The following is a 15497-nucleotide window of genomic DNA, read 5'->3' as shown; positions in this document are numbered from 1 at the left end:
ACCTCCGAAGCCCCCCCCCCTCCGAATGTCCCTGACTTCATCCCTGAAACTAGTGCTGCCTGATTTGCTGAAAAATTCGGACTCATCAATTCATGAACCCCCACCCTTGCTGCTTTAGGAGGCCTCGGAGCGGAGGTAGGTCAGTCTCACGGTGGGAGGGTCGGTGGGGTTCTGCTGCACAAGGGGATGGGTGAGAGGGGAGGAATGATGCTGTACATGGGGAGGGGGGGAGAAAGGAAAGAGGAAGAATTGGGGTAGAGGAGAGGAAGGGAGAGATGATTGTTGTACACAGGGGTGTCAAAGTCCCTCCTCTAGGGCCGCAATCCAGTCGGGTTTTCAGGATTTCCCCAATGAATATGCATGAGATCTGTTAGCATACAAGGAAAGCAGTGCATGCAAATAGATCTCATGCATATTCATTGGGGAAATCCGGAAAACCCGACTGGATTGCGGCCCTCGAGGAGGGACTTTGATACCCCTGTTGTACATGAAAAAATAAGATCCCCGAAAATAAGCCCTACTGCGTTTTTTGGACCCAAAATTAATATAAGACACTGTCTTATTTTCGGGGAAATACGGTAGGTCTCGATTGGTTATTTATATTTTGTTTTTTTCCCGTCAATATTTGTAGCTCCTTTTCTTTAATTTTGTTTTGATTTTCATTTTGTACACCACTCTGTATGACAGTGTATCAAGTCTTCATTAAGCATTAAGAAGCCATTTCTACACATTAACCACTGTTGTAGAATATGATTGATGTGTTTATTATGCTGGAGTTCAAATAAAAATAAAGGTTGAAAACCAAAACTTGTTATGATTGGAATTGGCTTTGTAAATGGCCTCTTTCTTCTAGTAGAGCGCTCAACTGGAACCACAGTAGCAATTTAACCTGCAGGAACAGAGAGATTGCATTGAGTTTAAAATATGAGAATATAAAGCATTTGTTGAAGACAGAGTAAGTCTTTTCAGCACTCCTTTGATGAGCCTTTCATAAGCAATTGAGTATGTCCCTCCTTCCTTCCATGAGAAGGGAACAGCACAGTGGCTCAACTGGGAAACCAAGTTGGAACTGCAGCTCCCAGTAGCAGAGAGATGTCAGTCAGTGCCGCCACTAGCTCGGAGACAACCAGCCTCCAAGCCATGTCAAAGCAAAACCATCTCCCCAGTGTATTAACCCTCTCTATGCGATACTTATGAGGATAAGTAATCTTTTAAAATCCTAGTAAAAAGACAAGGCATGTCTGAGGTCCTTTTCTGCTTTCAGCACAGCTGTTTATGCAGAGGAGGAATCCTATCTCTATTACAAGTTTGACAAAATAATAATAGAATGACTGTTTTCATAGATGAACAAGACAGGAACTAATTAAGTGAGGGGGTGAAAATAAAATAAAGTGCCAACTTAACAAAAAATTCAGAGTGGTAGGAGTAGTAAGAGACAGCCACTCAGGGATGTGTGGAAGAAAGAAGCTGAGGAAGGACTCATACCTCACAACTCAGGAACAAAGTTAGCTTGGAGAAGAAGACTTCAAAAACACATAAACAGTTTTTTCCAGCTATTCTCTCCCGATTAGCTGGCTACACCCCATTTTTTAACATTTGTGATGGTTAAAAAGGGAGCTGAAACAAAAGTACCCCACCTTTCATAAACAGCAGCTGGACCAAGATGATCAAGGGGATGGAACTCCTCTCGTATGAGGAAAGGCTAAGGACTAGATTCACTAAGCAAACCGATCGTGTACCGATCACTTTGCGACCCAATTTTACTCTGGCCCTATTCACTTACCTCTTTGCCGATCCTATTCCGATCCGTGAATGCAAATGAGGAGAACGGCATGCAAAGTAGGCAGGGACGCGATTCACTAAAGAAATCTTTGCAAACTGACTGGGCTGGCCGATCAACACAAGAAGCGACTGCTGGGGACCAGTCGCAAACATCCTTTCCCACTGTCCTCTGCCTGAAATCTCAGCCTTGCAGCCTATCTCTGCTCTCTGCCCCTTCCATGGAACTTGCAAAAAACCAACAGACACCATTGCTAAAAATAAGCAAGAACAGTGGTCTTCAGCATGGGCAGATGTCAGGTCAAACCGAAGCATATACTATTTAGTCCAGTCAACCTCCGTGTGCTTGGTCAGTCCAAAGCAGTGCCAGTGGAAAAATTCAGTGAGGTTTTGAAGGCACCCGTTGCTAAAAGCAAGATAGGAGACCGCTGCATAAGATAACAGATGCAGATGCCGCCCCGACTCTCCTGCTCTCTGCCGCCCTTCCCTGCAGTGGTTTTAAAACGGGGCTGTACTGCGGGGCGGCAGAGAGCAGGAGAGTCGGGTCAGCAAGAACAGGGCTTGGCTGGAAGGGGCAGAAAGCTGAGCTATTGAATCTAGCCGGGGCAGTGAACAGCAGTGTTGGCGAAGGGGATGAGGCCGCTGCCGCCGGGGATCACCCTGCCCTGGGAGAGCAGGAGAGTCGGAGCCCGTAAAAAAAACCAAAAAAACCCCAGCAAAACGTATGCACAGACCATCTGCAAGGAAAGCAGATGGTCTGCGCATGCATCAGGATCGCACACTAGCGATCCCTTCTGTCGGAGGGGTGTGTTCCTCCGATCGCCCTCATTTTAATTTTTTTGTTTTATGAATTGGTCGGGCCTGCACGGGTCGGGCACGGAAAGGAGGTTAGTGAATCTAGCCCTAAAAAGGTTAGGGCTCTTCAGCTTGAAAAAGAGACAGCTGAGGGGAGATATGATTGAAGTCTACAAAATCCTGAGTGGCGTAGAACGGGTACAAGCAGATTGATTTTTCGCTCCGTCAAAAATTACAAAGACTAGGGGGACACTCGATTAAATTACAGGGAAATACTTTTAAAACCAATAGGAGGAAATTTTTTTTCACTCAGAGAATAGTTAAGCTCTGGAACGCATTGCCAGAGGTTGTGGTAAGAGCGGATAGCATAGCTGGTTTTAAGAAAGGTTTGGGTAAGTTCCTGGAGGAAAAGTCCATAGTTTGTTATTGAGAAAGACATGGGGGAAGCCACTGCTTGCCATGGATAGGTAGCATGGAATATTGCTACTCCTTAGGTTTTGGCCAGGTACTAGTGACCTAGATTGGCCATCATGAGAAGGTGCTATTGGGCTTGATGGACCATTGGTCTGACCCAATAAGGTTGGTCTTATGACTACTAAATATGATGCCTTATTTGTATTTAATGTTTTTCTTTAAATAGATCTTTAAAATTAATAAATTATGTATATCCTGCTCAGTCACCTCCACCACGTTGGGACACTAATGAGGCTTTAAGGACCCGATATCATGAGAACCTGGCAAGCTGAACTATATTACAGCACAAGAAAAAATAAGTACAATATAAAAGTTGCCTTGTTCCCGCCGTTAACAGCATAAAAGATTACTACACATTCACTGAATTGTTAGCAACTTCTCAGTACTGAGTAAGGCAGAAGAGGGAACAATATTGTGCAATGATGGTTCCTTGATAAATGTGGTCTTTAAATCTGCTTCAGATGTGACTGTGGTGGAGGTGACTGAGCACGATATACACAATTTATTAATTTTAAAAGATCTATTTAAAGAAAAACATTAAAATGCAAATAAGGCATTATATTTTGTAGTCATTAAGATTTCGAATGCCAACTTATAAGTTTTCCCACGACTTTTTGAATAGTAACTTATGTTCTTACTAGCTTTATAGCCCGTTACATTAACGGGTGCTAGAATATATGTGTGTCTGTCTTTATTTCTTTCTCTCTCTGTCTCCTTAGCCACTTTTTCCTGTCCATTCTCCCTTATTTTTACCTCCCCTGTGTCCACCACCACTCCTTCACTGCTCCCCTTATCCAGCAGCAGCCCTTCTCCCTTTGTTTATCTCCCCCTGTCCATCAGCACCTCTTCCTGCTCCCCTTGTCCAGCAGTAAGCCTCCCTTCATTTTTCCCCTGTGTCCATCATCACCTCTTCCTGCTCCCTCTGTCCAGCAGTAGGCCTCCCTTCATTTCCCCCCCCTGTCCATCAGCACCTCTTCCTGCTCCCCATGTCCAGCAGTAGGCCTCCCTTCATTCCCCCCCCCCGTGTCCATCAGCACCTCTTCCTGCTCCCCCTGTCCAACAATAGGCCTCCATTCCTTTCCCCCCTGTCCATCATCACCTCTTCCTGCTCCCTCTGTCCAGCAGTAGGCCTCCCTTCATTTCCCCCCCCGTCCATCAGCACCTCTTCCTGCTCCCCCTGTTCAGCAGTAGGCCTCCCTTCATTTTTCCCCCCTGTCCATCAGCACCTCTTCCTGTTCCCCCTGTCAAGCAATAAGCCTCCCTTCCTTTTTTCCCCCCTGTCCATCATCACCTCTTCCTGCTCCCTCTGTCCAGCAATAGGCCTCCCTTCATTTCCCCCCCCCTGTCCATCAGCACCCCTTCCTGCTCCCCCTGTCCACGGGAGTTAGTACAGGGCCGGTGTCTGCCATTCTCCCCAGAGTCCTTGCGCCCCCCCCCCCTTCCTTTCCCACGGACCTGACTACCTACCCGGTGATTCAAGCAGCGTGTGAGCAGTCTTCACACGCTGCTTCGGGTCCTTCTACTGCCCTGATTTGCTCTGGCACGTCCCTGATGTCATCATCAGAGACGCGGCAGAGCAAATCAGGGAAGTAGAAGGGCCCGAAGCAGCGTGTGAAGACTGTTCACACGCTGCTTGAATCGCCAAGGTAGTCGGGTCCGCGGGAAGGGGGGTGAGCAGAAAAGGACTTGGACTCCTGTGGTCTGTCGCGGAGGGTGGCCAGGCTCCATTTCAGCCGCAGGGAAGGCTCACTGCCCCAGCTCCTTACCTGTCCCAGCCCGGGCCAGTCCTCCCGTTCTTTCTCAGCGGCCCGGCTCGCTCGGTTGTTTTTTTTTTTTGTTTACCTGGCTACTCCGCTTCCTGCATTCGCTGCTCTCCGTCAGTGACGTAATAAGCGCGCATGCGCACTTGTCTTGCCACATACTGACAGAAAAGGGATGAGGGAACACGCGTGGCTAGCATTTTATTATTTAAGATGGACATTTCTCCATGATATTTACGTATTCTGCTGCTAACTCCTCCTACCCTGGTACCATGCAGCCTATCCCAGCCCATACAGTCTCCTCCCTTATCTTAATATCCCAGACATTTCTGGGTATTTCTCCAGAAGTGATGGGCAAATAATATATTACAAACAGCAACTTTAATTCAATTCATAACAGTGGCTCCAACTATCTAGGTTTACTAACACCGCTTACCCCCTCGTCTACGAAATGCGCTAGCAGTTTCTAGCGCGGGGAGCCACGCTGAATGGCCTGTGCTGCTCCCGACGTGGATTGGCTTTGGGGAGGGATGGAGGAAGGGTGTGGGACAAAGGCTGGAAGGCAGTGAAAGGGAGGGGGTCACGAACTCGGGACACAGAAGGAAGGGAGGGGGCATTAATGGGGAAGCATTGAGGGGGAGGGGGCATGAAATTGGGACATAGGAGGGAGGAAGGGGGCACTACCTTGGGACATAGGAAGGAGGGAGGGAGGGAAGGAATAGAAAGGGACAATTGAACCTGAGTGTGTGAGTGAGAGGGAAAGAGATGTTGCACATGGGGAAAGGAGAAGGAAAATTGGGCATAGAGAGGAGTGAGGTAGAGATGTATGGGGAATAGAAGGATGAGAGGGAGAAATGTTGGATATGGTGGTGGAGGGAGAGATGTGGCATGGTGTTGGAGAGGGGTGATAGAAGGAGAAATGGCAATGAGGCTGGTGGGCAGTGCTGAAAAATGCTGTACATGATCAGGGGGATGAGAGAGGAAGAAAAGTTGGACTCCTGGAGGGACAGAGAGAGAGATGTTGGTTGGAGAATGGAATGAGGTCTGGAGGAGAGGATGCATTCAGGAGCAAAAAAGAAAGAAAGAAATATTGGATGCAGTCAGAAGGAAGTGCAACCAGAGACTCATGAAATCACCAGACAACAAAGGTAGGAATTAACATTTTCTTTGCGTACAGTGTGCTTTGTGTTTTTTTAATTTTGTGGTTGCCATTATGTATTAATAAGATTATATTGTGTGTGTATGAAAAATGGATGGAAGAAATTGCATTACAATTAGTATTATTATTATGGGGTAGAGTCAGGGGCGGAGTTTGGGCGGGGGTTCTTGGTTGGTATTTGTTAGGCTTAGGCGTTACTTGGCTTGAAAAGGTTGAGAAACACTGTTATAGAAAATTGAATGAATAAATAAAATAATAGTATCTTGCAGCTGGAGTGTTGAAAAAAGGATTTCCCACAGTTCTTTCTCTAAAATGTGCCAGATTTTATTTAATTGGGAACCAGAAGGAAGCCCATGCAGACCCTTATGAACTGGTCATGAGAGACAATGTGTGCGAGTCAGAGCAAACCCGAAAGTGAAAGCACACTTTGGCGCCTGTTTTCTATGTTTAAATATAAGTTTTTCAGGCAAAACATGTTTTGAAAAGCCGAGAGAACCGACGGCAGCCATTCAGAGAGCGGCGCGGGATCAGGCAGGCCGCAAAAAGCTCGCACCTGCCTTGTGCCGCTGCCGGAAGAAATCAGGAGGCAGAGCGAGGGAAGAGCAGGAGCGCTGGACCCTGGGCTTTAAAAAAGGTACGTTGAGGGGAGTTTTACGGTAATTTGCATCAGCTTCCTGCTTTCTTAAAATGGCCAGCAACGTGTCAGCTTTTCCATCCCAAGAAAACTGTGGGGCTGTGAAAAGGTCTTTAGCTTTGGTTGAGTGGGGGGAGTGCAGGCAAAGCCTTCTTAGGTGAACACTGAAATTCATGTAAAAGACTGCAGCACTGAACAGGAGGAATTTGACAGGCCAACACGGTGCTAGGGATGATGGCTATACCTGCAGCAAAATTGCTTTATTTTATGCTTCCAGTGTCCACTGCAAAGTTTTTAGGCAGCACTTCAAGATGACTGGAAAGGATTTTTCACAATTACAGTACCTCAGGAATACCATTAATGAAAATGTCATGGTATCTTACATGCTGCATTGCTTGTACCAGTTTGACAGGTGAAAAGACTTCCAGGGCAGGGCCCATTGCCTGCCCTGTGTCCTGTCCCAGCCTGAGGGGGGACAGGGCAGGGCGGTGGGACAGGGTTTAGAATTTTGGAAAAGCCCAGAATGGTTAAACATTGCAGCTGGGGTTCATTTTGAACATTTGGCTTCACAAAGCATGCAACCTCACGCTGAGGATACACTTCACCTAATTATATTTTGTTTAAACTTCAGGTTGCTGTAGTGTTCCTCCCCCATTCTCATTGACAAGCGCTGCTCTCAGTGTAACTTTTAAGGATTTATAGCAGCTTTAAGGGTTGTCATTTTTGACTCGTATTTAAAGGCATAAAGGAATGGCGCCAATGTATGCTTCACTTCTGTTAAACTTTTGTGCGCATGCACGGGCACGCTCCTCCCCTTTACTTTCGGTCTTGCAGCATGCATACCATTATCATGGATCACTAGGAAGCTACGTTTTGGTGCTGTTCCCGAGGTTTGGGTTGGGTACTAATCCCTATAGCATGGGAGTTTGGATTATTGGCCTGTGACAGGGGTGAGGAATGAGGATTTCCCCAAAGAATATGCATGAGTTGTTGCTGTTGTCCAGAAACTTACCCAGACAAGTTGAGACACGGCCAATGGCAGCAATCATGACGCCAGATGCAGAAGCCTAAAGGAATGAATGCATGAGCTCTATTTGCATGCGTTGCCTCCATTGTATGCAAACAGAACTCATGCATATTCATTGGAGAAATCCTGAAAACTCGACTGGATTATGGCCCTCGTTCCCCCATCCCCGGCCTATGAGGGTGCATGATCAGAGCCTAAAAACCTATCTGTTCTCAAAATTCTTGTAATCCCTCCAAAGCAGCATATTGATATGAAACTATTGTTAACTTGTCGATGCCAATGTTGTATCTATTGTAGCTCACTGACAATAGTCAGACAATCTCTTTTGTAAACCGCATAGAACCGAAAGGCGTTTGCAATATATAAATAAAAATTTATGTTATGCATTGTATTTTATAATGGAATCTTGGCAACTAGGCGCCATTATAGAATACCAGTGTAACCTGAATTCTTATGCCTAATATTTACAATCCTGCGGTTCTACCAGCCACAGAGCTGGCGTAAGTGCAGGTATGTAAGTTATGCTCTGCTCACATATACATAACCTTCCCCCTTGCCTTTGCACACTATGTAAGTGAAATATGCCATTACAGAGTAGCGCATAAGCTCCTTGCTGGCACTTACACATATAAGTGACAGTCTTCGTGACATGATTTACACGTGCACAAATGCAGGCACTGGATTATAGAATTGCTCCTTTAAGAGTGCGTGTACTGTCGGAGCTGGATCTGGTGGCCTGTTTCATCAGACACTTAGGCAGCTCTGATGCCTCTTTAATGGCCCCTTTTATCAAACTGCGCTAGAGATTTTTAGTGCGGGCTGGTGCGGTAAATGCGCTGATGCTCATAGAATTCCTGTGAGTGTCAGAGCACTTAATTTGCCGGTCCTAGCTAAAAACCTCTAGCTCAGCTTGATGAAAGGAGGGGGGAGTAAAATAGGCACCTTCACATACATATCCTGTTACAAAATAAGGTCTTTAGTGGCTGCTCTAGCCTGTGGTGCTTAGCATCTTGATTTCATTTTGAGCAGGGAGCAAATGGAGATGTGATCACTTTTATCATTGTGTAACAGGGCCGTGCCAGCATTTGTTAATCTACTTTGACCACAAAGTGAAAGAAACACGCCCACCTAGCTTTGAGACTGGAGTGTCTGATGCTTTCAGGTGTCAAGTTTCATTTTTCTTATGTGCTTCTAGACACACGTTTAGCGTTAAAATGTTAAATTGGGGAGCAAAAGGTTGATCGCTTGCTGCCACGAGCATTTGTCTTCTGCAGGCTTTCAGATCAGCCCTAAGTAAAATATTTTTGGGTTTTCTTTCACACCGGCTGATTGGACAAGAAATTTTAACTCTAAAGTATATTCTCAGAGAAAATGCCTCTCCTAGTCCCCACTTGATATTATTTTTCCTACCATAAGCTCAGCTTTCATAACACATTCTCTGTGTTTTCATCTAAACTATCAGTTCCCTTGAAGGGAAACGGAGAGTTATTTTTCACCGTGCAGAGCCGAAGATGCTAGCTATGACTTTTAGCCTTAATTGCAACTAATTTAAGGGAGATCAGATTTTCACTATATGCTCAAATTTGCCCTGTCAGGAATTAGAATTTAAAGGGTCATATATTTATATAATGGTTTCATATAGTCCCATGTTCGCTACTTAAAAAAAATAAGAATATGGTTATGTCTACAGGTTTGCCAATTTTGATCTAGAGCAGGGGTGTTCAACTTCAGCCCTCACCAAATTAGGTTTTTAGGATTTCCCCAATGAATATGTGCATATGGAATTTTATAATCTAAACTAAACTAAACCTTAGGTTTATATACCGCGCCATCTCCATATTCGTGGAGCTCGGCACGGTTTACAGGAATTGTAATGAGAAAGGAACTCCAAGGAAAGGGCTAGATGAAGATCGGAGGAAAGAAGGAAGTTAGAGGGCTAGGATGTCAGATGAGGAGGGAGTGTTAGATTTTTGAGAATAGCCAGGTTTTCAGATGTTTACGGAAGGGTTGGAGAGCACTCAGGTTCCGAAGAGGGGAGGTAAGGTTGTTCCAGAGCTCGGTGAGTCTGAAGGGGAAGGAAGTCCCCAGTGTTCCTGGGAGGGAAATGCCTTTTAATGAGGGGAAGGATAATTTTGATTTTTGGATGGGTCTGGTGGTATTAGGGTTTGAGGAGTTCCAAGAAAGCGGAATTAATGGTGGAAGGATGCCGTGGAGGATCTTGAAAGTTAGGCAGATGCATTTGAAGTGGACTCTAGAAATTATCGGAAGCCAGTGAAGCTTGAGAAGGAGCGGTGAGACGTGATCAAATTTACGTTTTGCAAAGATAAGCTTGGCCACGGCATTTTGAATCCGTTGGAGTCTGTGAAGGTTTTTCTTCGTTAGGCTTATGAAGATAGAAATGCAATAGTCCAGTCTGGAGAGGATGATGGATTGGACGAGAACGGCAAAATGTTTTTGATGGAAACAAGATCTTACTTTCCTCAGCATGTGAAGGCTGAAATAACATTTTTTTACCAGGGAGTTGAGGTAGTCATTGAAGGACAATGTAGAGTCGATAATGACGCCCAGGACCTTGCTGGAGAATTCGAGCTGCAGAGTGGAGCCAGAGAACAGTGGGATTGAGGTGGGTAGCTGAACTAATTTTGGGCCGAGCCAAAGAAGTTTTGTCTTGGATTCATTTAATTTCATTTGGACGGTGTGGGCCCAAGATTGGAGGTTCGAGATACAAGAGGATATGTTCTCTGAGAGATTAGTGAGGTTCGAGTCGGTCTCGAGAAGGACAAGGATGTCATCAGGATAGGTGTAAATTGTTTCAAGGGGGGATAGATGGAGGAGTTTTAGAGAGGACAAATAAATGTTGAAAAGGATAATCTGTGTTATATGTGGACTCCACCCATGTTCTACCCAAGCTCCACCTCTAAGCATGCCCACAGTGAAAGTACACACCATGAAACATATGTGCATACTTTCATGCTATTAAGCATTTTAGATGTCATTACATGTGGAATTGACTAAACTACAGGCATTCATGCCTATTATTAGTGCATGAAACTAGATGGCTTCTTATCAAATTACCGTATTTTCACGCATATAACGCGCGCGTTATACGCGTTTTTACCTACCGCGCATACCCCTCGCGCGTTATATGCGTGAGCGCGGTATACGAAAGTTTTCAAACATAGTTCCCACCCCGCCCGACGCCCGATTCACCCCCCCAGCAGGACCACTCGCACCCCCACCCCGAACGACCACTCGCACGCGCTCCCACCCGCACCCGCATCCACGATCGGAGCAAGAGGGAGCCCAAGCCCTCTTGCCCGGCCGACTCCCCGACGTCCGATACATCCCCCCCCCCCGGCAGGACCACTCGCACCCCCACCCCGAAGGACCGCCGACTTCCCGACAATATCGGGCCAGAAGGGAGCCCAAACCCTCCTGGCCACGGCGACCCCCTAACCCCACCCCGCACTACATTACGGGCAGGAGGGATCCCAGGCCCTCCTGCCCTCGACGCAAACCCCCCCCCCCCCCCAACGACCGTCCCCCCCCCAAGAACCTCCGACCGCCCCCCCAGCCGACCCGCGACCCCCCTGGCCGACCCCCACGACCCCCCCACCCCCCTTCCCCGTACCTTTGGAAGTTGGCCGGACAGACGGGAGCCAAACCCGCCTGTCCGGCAGGCAGCCAACGAAGGAATGAGGCCGGATTGGCCCATCCGTCCTAAAGCTCCGCCTACTGGTGGGGCCTAAGGCGCGTGGGCCAATCAGAATAGGCCCTGGAGCCTTAGGTCCCACCTGGGGGCGCGGCCTGAGGCACATGGTCGGGTTGGGCCCATGTGCCTCAGGCCGCGCCCCCAGGTGGGACCTAAGGCTCCAGGGCCTATTCTGATTGGCCCACGCGCCTTAGGCCCCACCAGTAGGCGGAGCTTTAGGACGGATGGGCCAATCCGGCCTCATTCCTTCGTTGGCTGCCTGCCGGACAGGCGGGTTTGGCTCCCGTCTGTCCGGCCAACTTCCAAAGGTACGGGGAAGGGGGGTGGGGGGGTCGTGGGGGTCGCCAGGGGGGTCGCGGGTCGGCTGGGGGAGCGGTCGGAGGTTCTTGGGGGGGGCGGTCGTTGGGGGGGAGGGGGGTTTGCGTCGAGGGCAGGAGGGCCTGGGATCCCTCCTGCCCGTAATGTAGTGCGGGGTGGGGGTAGGGGGTCGCCGTGGCCAGGAGGGTTTGGGCTCCCTCCTGGCCCGATATTGTCGGGGAGTCGGCGGTCCTTCGGGGTGGGGGTGCGAATGGTCCTGCCGGGGGGGGGGGATGAATCGGACGTCGGGGGGGGGGTGAACGGAGAGTCGGGACAGCGCACGGAGAGGCGGGGCAGTGCACGGAAGTCAGGGGGGTGAACGGAGAGTCGGGACAGCGCACGGAGAGTCGGGACAGCGCACGGAAAGTCAGGGCAGTGCACGGAAGTCAGGGGGGGTGAACGGAGAGTCGGGACAGCGCACGGAAAGTCAGGGCAGTGCATGGAAGTCAGGGGGGGGTGAACGGAGAGTCGGGACAGCGCACGGAGAGGCGGGGCAGTGCACGGAAGTCAGGGGGGTGAACGGAGAGTCGGGACAGCGCACGGAGAGGCGGGGCAGTGCACGGAAGTCAGGGGGGTGAACGGAGAGTCGGGCAGCATGCGCGGTATAATCGTGAGCGCGTTATACCAAAGTTTTTGTGCTTATCATAGTGATTTCTGCGCGCTATACACGTGTGCGCGTTTTATACGGGTGCGTGTTATTTGCGTGAAAATACGGTACTCCCTAAAAGTATTCACTTCCCAATAGTATAAGCTGAATGATAACTATTCCCCAGATTCTCTATGTGGTGCAAAAAAATGTGCCATTAACTTGCAATTAATTGATGCTAACAATCATTTAATTGGTAATAATTAAAATTTGCGCTTTCATTTGTCCATGCCTATTCTGTAACCCCCCTACCTGAATCCTTAGAGGACCATAATCAAAACAAACATCTAAGTCCAATTTGGGCGTAGGGCGCTAGTTACCCAAAGTCAGCACCGGTAAAATGTCCATTCTCGAAAAGTACGTCTAAAAATGTATTTATTTATTTTTTTGAATCGTCTTTCTGAACGTCCAGGCATTTGATTGTCCAGACTGCCACTACGTCTATCTTTATACCACATTCTTGACCAAAAATCCGTCTAAGTCCCAAATCTAATCTAATCTAATCCTTAGGTTTGTATACCGCATCATCTCCACGTTCGTAGAGCTCGACGCGGTTTACAGTAGGAGAAATAGGAAGGAACTACAACAGAGGGTTAGAGGTAGAAGTGTGAAGAACAAGAATAAGACCTTTTGGAGATGGTATGGGCCAGCAATGTGATGTACTGGCCACCCAGACATGGCAACAGAGAAGTGGAGCACCTTACAGGGCACAAAAAGGGTGCCACATAAACATCTCACCAGAACTCCCTTATAGGTTATGGTGAGACCCCCAAAACCCACTATACCCACTTTTCTACAACCAGAATAGCCCTTATGGCTACAGGTGGTTCCTATATGGCAGTACAGTAGGGTTTTGGTGGGCTCACATTTTTCACCATGAATGTAGTGGTTAGAGTGGCTTATGGATCTGGGTCCTCCTTGCTATGGTTCACTAACCCACCCCCAGACTACTTAAGCCACCTCTGTGCAGCTCTACTAGGCTTTCCTATGGCAGGTACTGATATTCCAGAGGGAGGTATGTATGTTTTTATTCTGAATATTGTGGGGGAGTGTGTGTGGGTCTTTACTTTGTCCCTGCAGTGGTTATTTGGTCACTTTGGATACCTTTTTGGCACTTATGCCTTCTTATACATCATCTAATTCACAACGTATAAGTTTTGTCTAGGAAGTCTCGTCAAACATTCGATTATCCCTACAGAATGACTAAGTCTAGGTCAGCCCACATCTCTCCCTAACCACTCCTCCAGAAATGCCCCTTTCAGCTCTGGGCACACAGTAGGATTCAGAAGCCTAAAAAGACCCTAGATATGTCCAAAAAGCGGTTTCAGCACTTGGACGGGTTTAAGTTTTGATTATGAGCCCAACTCAAAAGGGGGCGTGGCAGGAGCATACCTAAATTTTGGAAATGGGGGTTATAGAATAGCTCTTTTCATTATGCAATATTTGTGACTGTAGTGCAGAAGTGCTTATTCATCCACAGAATCACTGTTTGGTGTTTTTTCCTGGCGTGCTGAATTACATGGTGGCGCTCTACAGGCTGTTAAAGTTTTGGTTTTTCATCTTTTTTGTGTAAAGTCACATGTGCAAGTGTTCATCTTAATGAAGTGGAGTTTTTTGCCAGATGAAGCAGAACTGAGGCTTTTTCTCCACTTCTTTTTTTTTTTTTCTTCTTTGTTTTGTGTTTTGTCCACTTGTGTTTGAGTGACTGCAATGTGTGGTTGGGTGAAGTCTTTCAGTGGTGTAGAGTCCCCTGTTTGTTTCATATAGGGTATTGATTAGAGTAATAAGAATAATTTACAGACCCTGGTCCTTAGGTGTGTGTGTAGTTATAGAATAGCCCCATTTCCATGGTAAAATGCCTGGAGTTGGGCACCAGCATATACACCAGGTTTCAACTGGCGTAAATAGCGATGCCCAACTTTTGACGCAGAAATTGGCTCTAAGCTCTATTCTATAAACAGTGCTTAACCTGGAGAACTGTTTATGGAGTGGCACTCCATGCCATTTTTTTTTTCTGATGCTGAAATTAGAGAATGACAAGGGGACAAATTTGTCCCCATCCCCACAGGATCTATCTGCATCACCATCTTGTCTATGCGAGTTGTGTCCCTGCCCCATACCTGCAAGCTCTGTCCTCATCTTCACAAGCCTCAATTATGATTATGACACAGTTTTACAAGTAAACAAAGATATGGCATGTGCAAGGCCTGTACAAGGAGTCTTAAGCCTGGGCACTTTTAGAGCAGAAAGAATATTACAACAGAGTAATATGATCATCTTACTAAGCTTATTCTGTGCATCTGAATATGCAGAATTAACAGTGTAGCTGCTTTCTTGTCACAGGTAACCGTCACAGCATAAACGATTGCTAACTGGAGGGAATTAAGGTTTATCAGTGTCAACCAGGCCTGTCAAAAATCAGATTAAAGGCTAAATATGTTTTCAACAAGAGAATGTACCGGGTGAAATAGAGTGTATAGTAAACATCCATTTTCTCTCATCATCAAAGAAACTGTTGCTCATTACCAGCATTCCTCCCCTCCCTCTACCCTATTTATACTTATGATTTGCTGGGACTTTTTGACCTCTAACCTGTGTCAAGGGAACTGTAACATTTACAGTTCATCCTGCTGGAACTCAAGGGCTGGAAGCAAACACACAACTGAAGAAAGAACCAAGGAGCTGTAAGTTAATACAGGGCCTGTTATTAGAATTTAGGCCTTAATGTATTGGTACAACGCAAATGTTAAAGAGTTCGTAGTGGTATTCCCAGGAGTTGGCAGCAGGTCTGTGAATGGTAGCCTTGCTTAGAATGTAGCCTATCTGGACGGGTTAAGGTGTTACATTACACTAGATTCAGACAGGTTTCCAGTTGTAGCTGAAGAAGTACTGTGTTTTAAAGCACATGATAAAATCTATAAAAACATGCATTGCACACAATTTCCATTTTCTGCTGTGGAAATGCTCTAAGTACATTAGATTAAGGACCTAGAGGTCAATTCCCTTGCTTCTCAGTTTCTATTTTCTTAATTTTTTTTTTAAATATATATACTGTATGTTTATTAAGTAAACTGTAAACAAGTTACAGTATATTGCAGACCAAGTCACCTACAGATTAAGTTGCAATATTCAGCATGTAACAGGGACAAAATAT

At 46.8% G+C, this 15497-nt stretch overlaps 1 protein-coding gene across 6 annotated transcripts in view; it reads left to right on the top strand.

The window, feature by feature from the left end:
* Nucleotides 1–15497, top strand: part of FGFRL1 (fibroblast growth factor receptor like 1) — a 490351-nt gene that overhangs the window by 382753 nt on the left and 92101 nt on the right. The gene's annotated exons all lie outside the window — the stretch shown is intronic.

This window comes from Geotrypetes seraphini, chromosome 1 (genome assembly GCF_902459505.1).
Source record: "Geotrypetes seraphini chromosome 1, aGeoSer1.1, whole genome shotgun sequence".
Classification (NCBI taxonomy): domain Eukaryota; kingdom Metazoa; phylum Chordata; class Amphibia; order Gymnophiona; family Dermophiidae; genus Geotrypetes; species Geotrypetes seraphini.
This window is presented reverse-complemented; position numbering and strand designations above follow the sequence as displayed.